Source organism: Pteropus alecto, unplaced genomic scaffold, assembly GCF_000325575.1.
Source record: "Pteropus alecto unplaced genomic scaffold, ASM32557v1 scaffold61, whole genome shotgun sequence".
NCBI lineage: Eukaryota > Metazoa > Chordata > Mammalia > Chiroptera > Pteropodidae > Pteropus > Pteropus alecto.
Genome location: NW_006434835.1, coordinates 3225562 through 3232396, shown reverse-complemented (window position 1 = coordinate 3232396; position 6835 = coordinate 3225562).

The window sequence follows — 6835 nt, the reverse complement described above, 5'->3', positions numbered from 1 at the left end:
AACCCGGAGTAATATCGTTTTGCTCGGCTCTGGGCCTCAGATTATTTCATTTCTCTGCAAAGAGTTAAACTCTAACAATCACTGGGGTTTTGATTTGTGAACTTTCCAAAATCTACGTTTTAAATCATCTAAATACACACTCGGTACAATAATACTCCGTTTCGTGATCTCCGAGAATGAAGATTGGCCTGGGGTTGTTCCGCCTGCCTCTGCTTCTCCCGAAAGGCTTTGCTCTGTGTGGGGTGAGTTATGGATGCGTTATGGTTATGGATGAAGGGAATGTGGTTTTGAGCCGGCATCATTTGAAACCTACTTCTGACTCTTGAGACCTTGGGAAGTTGCCTAACCTTTTTTAAAAACTTTTCTTTTATCTGAGGCAAAGGTATCGTCGTGATAATTTTAAATGAGAACTGATAATGTTAAATGAAAAACAAGAACTTTGACGACTCTATGTACCACCTACAAGTGGAAACATACAGTGCTTGTCTTTTTGTGACCGGCTCCTTTCACTTAGCATCATGTCTTCAAGAGTTTTCTTCCTTTTGAAGGCTGAATTTACATATACGTGTTTCGTTTATTTTGTTTATCCATTTATCCAGCCATGGACATTTGGGCGGCTTCCATTTTTTGCCTGCCGTGAATGCTGCTGCTGGGGACCTGGGTGCACAAATATCTCTTTGACACGTTGCTTTCAATTCTTTTTGGTATACACCCAGAAGTGAAATTGCTGGATCATATGTTAGTTCTATTTTTATTTTTTGAGGAACCATCCTACTTTTTTCTGTCCTGACTGCACCATTTTACATTCCCACCAACAGTGCACGAGGGTTCCAATTTCTCCATGTGTGTGAATACATATCTGTCTCCTTACTATGATCTGCCCTCTGCCTCCCTGTCCAACCTCAGTTCCTAGCATCCTCTCTCTTCCATTCTGGACCACACTCAGGCCGCTCTGCTCTTGGATGTGAGTCTCCAGGACTTCAGCATCCCGACTCCCTCAGGCTCTCTACACTTGCTATGTCCTCTGGCTGGAAGCCCTTCTCTCAAATCTTCTGCCACTCAGATTTCATCTTAAATGGCTCACTTCTACCTAAAATATTCGTCCTTACCCTCATCATGTTTTACTTTTTCCCTAGTACCGATATCTAAAATTACTTACTTAATGGAAGATTTTGTGTTGTCTGTCTTACTCATCAGAATAAGAGCTTCAGAAAGGTAGAAATCGTTTCTGTTTTATACACCCTTTTATTTGTTCCTCTTGGCTTAGAATAGACACTTAATTAATAGACGTTGGATGCTGAAAAAACGCACATAAAAATACACGATAACCATTTTAAGTTTAAAAAGGTGATGATGCTGATGATGGTTTTGATGGTGACAATAATGGTTCGAGTTATTCATATCCTATTGTTTCTTCAGACAACCAAGAGGGGTGCAATTGTTATGGAAAGATTGCATGTCTCTACCTCCATTTTAAACTTATAGGGGAAATAAAGTCAAGATAACACAAAGTAGGAAATATTCCCTAAAGCTACACAACTCATTTTCAGAGAAGACCTGAGATAAACAAAGGATCTGATCTGAAATAGATGAGGATTTACAATCTAAACGTAGAAGAAATCATAGCAGCTTCTGGATGACTGTAACCAATGAAAAAGACCTCCATCTCGGTGGTGAGCTGGAGCAGGGCTATGCGTGGCAAGGTTGCTCCCAGCAGCCCTCAATCGACACACAGACTGGCTACCTGGAGCCCAGGGGAGGCTGCGATTGCCAAAGCACAGGGCACATCCAAAGGAACAGCCTGACAGCACCGATGCCATAAATCACTTCCAGCCCTGTGCAGGTGCAAGCTAGGCAATTTGGTTTTGATTGCTTTTTCACTCTAATAGTCAGTAAATAAAGTCATAAAATTAAGGAGCTGGAATAACCTGAAAAACTAATGCAAAATTAAGCACCGATATGCTCCTGTTCTCAACCCGCCTCCTTTTTATATTCAAAATTAGCTTGACAACATCTTGACCAGATCAAAAGAAAGAAAGAAAGAGAGAAGAAAGAAAGGAAGAAAGAAGGAAAGAAAGAAAGACGAAGGTGGTCCAAGAATACACCTCACCGAATAAAGACAACTCCAACCCAAAGGAAGAAGAAAAAAAATCAACTCACCATGACTCATTAACAAATAAGCCTGAGCTGTGTACACTGGACAGATGTGATTATAACCATTTCCATCTCACTCTCATTTTGTCCACTTTGAAATTTCTAATTTATAAGGGAAAGTTAAAATGGTTCAGTCAAATAATAAAATTTTATATCTTCATAGAAACGTGATTTCTTAGAGCATCATTGTTTCTCATTCAACTTCGATGTCACGTTACGTATACCTCAGCTGTTGACGTCGGGTCTTTATAAAGCTTTTTGGCAGTTTCTCTACTGACTGTATGTTACCTTTTTAATTTAGTTGAACTAACATCTCTTGGACTCTACCCGTGAGTGAGGCATCTCACCGGGGAGTGAAGGGCTCGTCAAGACCTTTAAAGCCCTTTGATTTCCTCACATAATAAAATTCTAGGGGTAAACATGTGACATATGTCAGAAAGAGTCAGGAAAAAAGTGTAATGAACACCTATGCGTATGTTTCCTCCTTCCCTTCCCTTCCCACGTAGAGGTCTGTACACCTGGCTACTGAAACTTCTGTCGTAATTATGGAAAGTTTCTTTGCCAGCAGAAAAGCAAAGAGGCTGGTAAGACTGTATTGATTCATAATAAAATGAAGAGATTCATTCAAGTTGGCATTGCAAGTTTACCCCCCGAGGCCTCCCCTCTGCTTGAAACACAGCGATCTTAAATCAGGGGTGGAAAGTGAAACTCTGAGGAAATGGAGATGATACAGGGACACGGAGATGGTATATGTCACATATCAGAAATGCTATAATATTCTCAGAGGAAAATATAACATATAGCATCTATGAGAAGAGAATATACTGTACCCACAAATGTATGACTGGATGTATTTAAACTTTGAACAAGCGAGAATAAAAAATACATATGCATTTATATAGTAGTGGAAGATAATATAGAATAAATCTCCTAGAAAGTAAAACAACAATAAATACAAATAAAGACAACAGCGAAAACAATTAAAAACATATTAACATTAACCGACAAAGGCAAAAATGAGAGGCTATATAAAACTTGCTTTTGAATTCAATTTAGTAGGTTGGAGGAAACTAATACTTCCATTAAGAAACATTAAAGAAGTTTGAGTTTAAATGAGAACTGTTAGATAAAAAATGAGACATTTGACTACTCTATGCATCATGCATCAGAGAACTACTAAGCCAAAAAAAAAAAAAGACTGGAAAAGGGAGAAAAACTCCAGAAGAATAAACCCAGGCAGGAAGACGGATGTTGTAAAGCCATTTTCCTCCTGGGGACATTTATTTGCTGATTCTGGGCAAGGGCAAGAGCTATGCATTCAGGCTGCTCTGGGGCATAGGGTTAAAATGACCTGGTGGTCCTGTGGGGCTGGAAGGTCATGCCAAAGACTTAAGGGACAAGAGCTGGGTGAGCAGAAAGCATCCAGAAATGAGAACGACAGGCAGCCAGCTTTCCCATGAAGATGGTCACTAAATCGTGAAGCTACTTGTGGTAGAAAGCTAACGAATATAAGCTAGGAGCATCTGAAAGTTTCTAAATGGTGTCAGGCAAGGATTAGAGGTTAAGATCCATCCGTGGTTAGGGCCCTGGTGAACACATAAAGCTCTCAGTTGAAAGCTCCAGAGGATTTTGCATTAGGAGCAGGTGCAAAACATAGATAAATCAATTCTTACCTAAACGGAAACTGAATCTAGACTTGACTCAATGCCTAAGTGGAGTAAGATGATCAACTCCCACTTTTTACACGCACTGAAAAAAATGGTAACCCTTTTATGGTGAAAATTTACATCATCTGACACATCTATTATTCTCTTATAGACAATGTCTAGCACTAAATAAGAATGTCCTAGACATTCCGAGCCATAAAACCTAATGATAAAAAACAAAAGAAAAAAAAAAAAGACACCAGAAACAAAACCATATGTGTTCTTGATGTTAGAATAATTGTAGATCCTCGTGCAAAACAAAATAAAAAAAGAAAAGAAAAAGTGATCCATACCTCTAAAAAATAAAACTCTAACTTCAAATGAATTATATAACTAATGGTTAAATTTACCCCATAAAACATAGAGGTAAAAAGAACAAGAGAAAATTTCTGTTATTTTGAGTTAAAGTTTCCTTATATATAACACCAAAAGCATACTCCACAAAAACATGCCAATCAGTCTTCACCAAAATTAAGAACTGCACAGAGAGAAATTATTTATAAATTGCACATCAGATACGAGAAATGTATCCAGAATATATGAAAGACTTTTACAATTTAGTAATAAGAAAAAAGAATACAAAAATAAATTGGCAAAAAATTTGAGGAGCTACTTCACCAAAGAAGATATAAGTATAGCAAATAAGCACATTAAAGAGTGCTCAATATAACTAATCATTAGGAAAATCCAAATTAAAATCAAATCACATAATACACCTATATATGCTTAGTAATATATCTACTATTAAAAAGACTGATCACACCAAGTGATTATGAGAATGTAGAATAGTTGGAATTTCCAAACCCTTCTGTGATTGATAAAGTGGTATAACAACCTGGAAAACTATTTAGTAGTTCTTTTCTTTTAAGAAGATGTATACACACCTATCATATGACTGAGCTATTCAACTCCTAGGTTTTACCCAAGACGAATGAACACATATGCCCACACAAAGACTTGTATGTGGAATATTCACTTGTATGTGGATACATAGGAGTTTTATATGTAATATCTCCAAAAGTGGATGACTTCCACTTCCTGATTTTAAGACTTACCATGAAGATGCATTAAGCAAAACGAACTGGTACTGGCATAAAGGTAGACATATAGATGAATGGAATAGAACTGAGAGTTTAAAAATAAGCTCATACATCTAGGGCCAGTTGCTTTTCAATAAGGATGCCAAGTCCATTGAATGGGAGAGAATAGTCTTCTCAGCAATGGTGTTGGAATGTCTGAAATTCCACACTCAAAGAACGAAGTCAGACCCTTCCCTCGTACCATGTTCACAAAATTACTCAGAATGGACCATCGACCTAAACATACGAGCTAACACTATAAAACTCTTAGGAGTAAATCTTTAGAACTTGAATTTGGCAAGATTCAAGATTCATAGATTCTTAGATATGGCATCCAAAGCACAAACAACAAAAGCAAAAAAAAAAAAAAAACCAACTAGGTAACTCGAACTTCATTAAAATTAAAAACTTTTGTGTGTGAAAGAACATTATTAAGAAAGCGAAATAATATAATGGCTATCAAGCTATTAAAAGACACAGGAGAAATTTAAATGCTCATTGCTAAGTGAAAAAAGCCAGTATTAAAAAGCTAAATACTGTATGATTCTGACTACGTGACATTGTGAAAAGACCAAGCTAGAGACGCCAGAAAGATCAATGATCGTCAGGAGCTGGAGGAACGAGGAGGGAGACGGATGAATCAGCGTAGCACAGAATGTTTTTAGTGCGGTGAAACTATTCTGTGTGATACCGTAATGATGGTTACCTGACCTTACGTGACTTGGTTATCCCATAGAATGTAAAACGCAAAGAGGAAACCCTAGTGTAAATTATGGAATTTAATAATAAGATATCTCTATTGGCTCATCAAGTATAACAAATGTGCTCTACAATATAAGATGTTAGTAACGGGGGAAGTGTGGCCGGGGGAGGTTAGGTAAGCGTATACGGGGGCTCTCTGTTCTTCCTGTTCAATTTTTCTGTGAATCTAAAAGTTCTCTAAGAACTAATGTCTACGAATGAGGAAAAGTCAGTTGTGAATTGAGGAACTGTTAACTTGATAATAACGTTTCTTTCTTTTAGAGTTTTTGTAGTGACCCTTTGCAGTATGCTTAGGAGATTAAAAAGATGAGCCTCTGTCATCTTCTTTATTTGTTAAGAAAGCATAGTAATTTGGGTTTTGTCTTTCTTAAATGTTTGTCATTAGATGTAATTATGAGCTCTCTGTGATATTTACTGTGTGTTTTGTTTCTTCAAAGTGCAACGCTACTACCGTCGAGAAGAATGTGAAGACGAGATAAAAACAATTGAAAACAGAGCTAGTCAAATAAGAAGAGACTTCATTTATACTCTAAGTGCATTTCTGTCTCTTGGATTTAAGCACGCTATTGACTCTTACGTTGCCTATGTCTTAATATAAAACTGATTTCGACCAAATATTGCAGTGCTTGGTCTCTGATCCTATCCATCCTTCCCAGCGAAGTGGTCCGCGGCCCTGCTTCTGATAACCCTGTGTAATTCTAGCCCCGTGAGCTCTTCTTAATTCCATGAAAGTGCGTCTGTTTTTCTAGTAAAAGTCCTCATCATGGAAAAGTTATGTCGTCCTCGACTGTCCGTATGGATTTGTCAGAGTGTGGGTAAAGCCATGAAATAGGATTCCACGTGAACTGATTGCTTACAATTGTTTAAACATTTCATGGTATGAGAAATGCTCCATATTTTGGCTAAAACTTCTTTCATGAAACCACCCCCTTCTGTAGTAAGCTGAATGCTACAGAATGCAGACATGCACAGCAAATGATGCTCATCCACCTTCTTGTGTGATTAGCAGGACGGAAAGGCGAGCAAATGAAATCTGTGTTTTATAAACCACTGATTCTCTAAAGGGAGCCCAATGCATTCCGTGGTAATTCATTAAATGCCTACTTCACGCCAGGCACGACTTCCTGTAGGCAC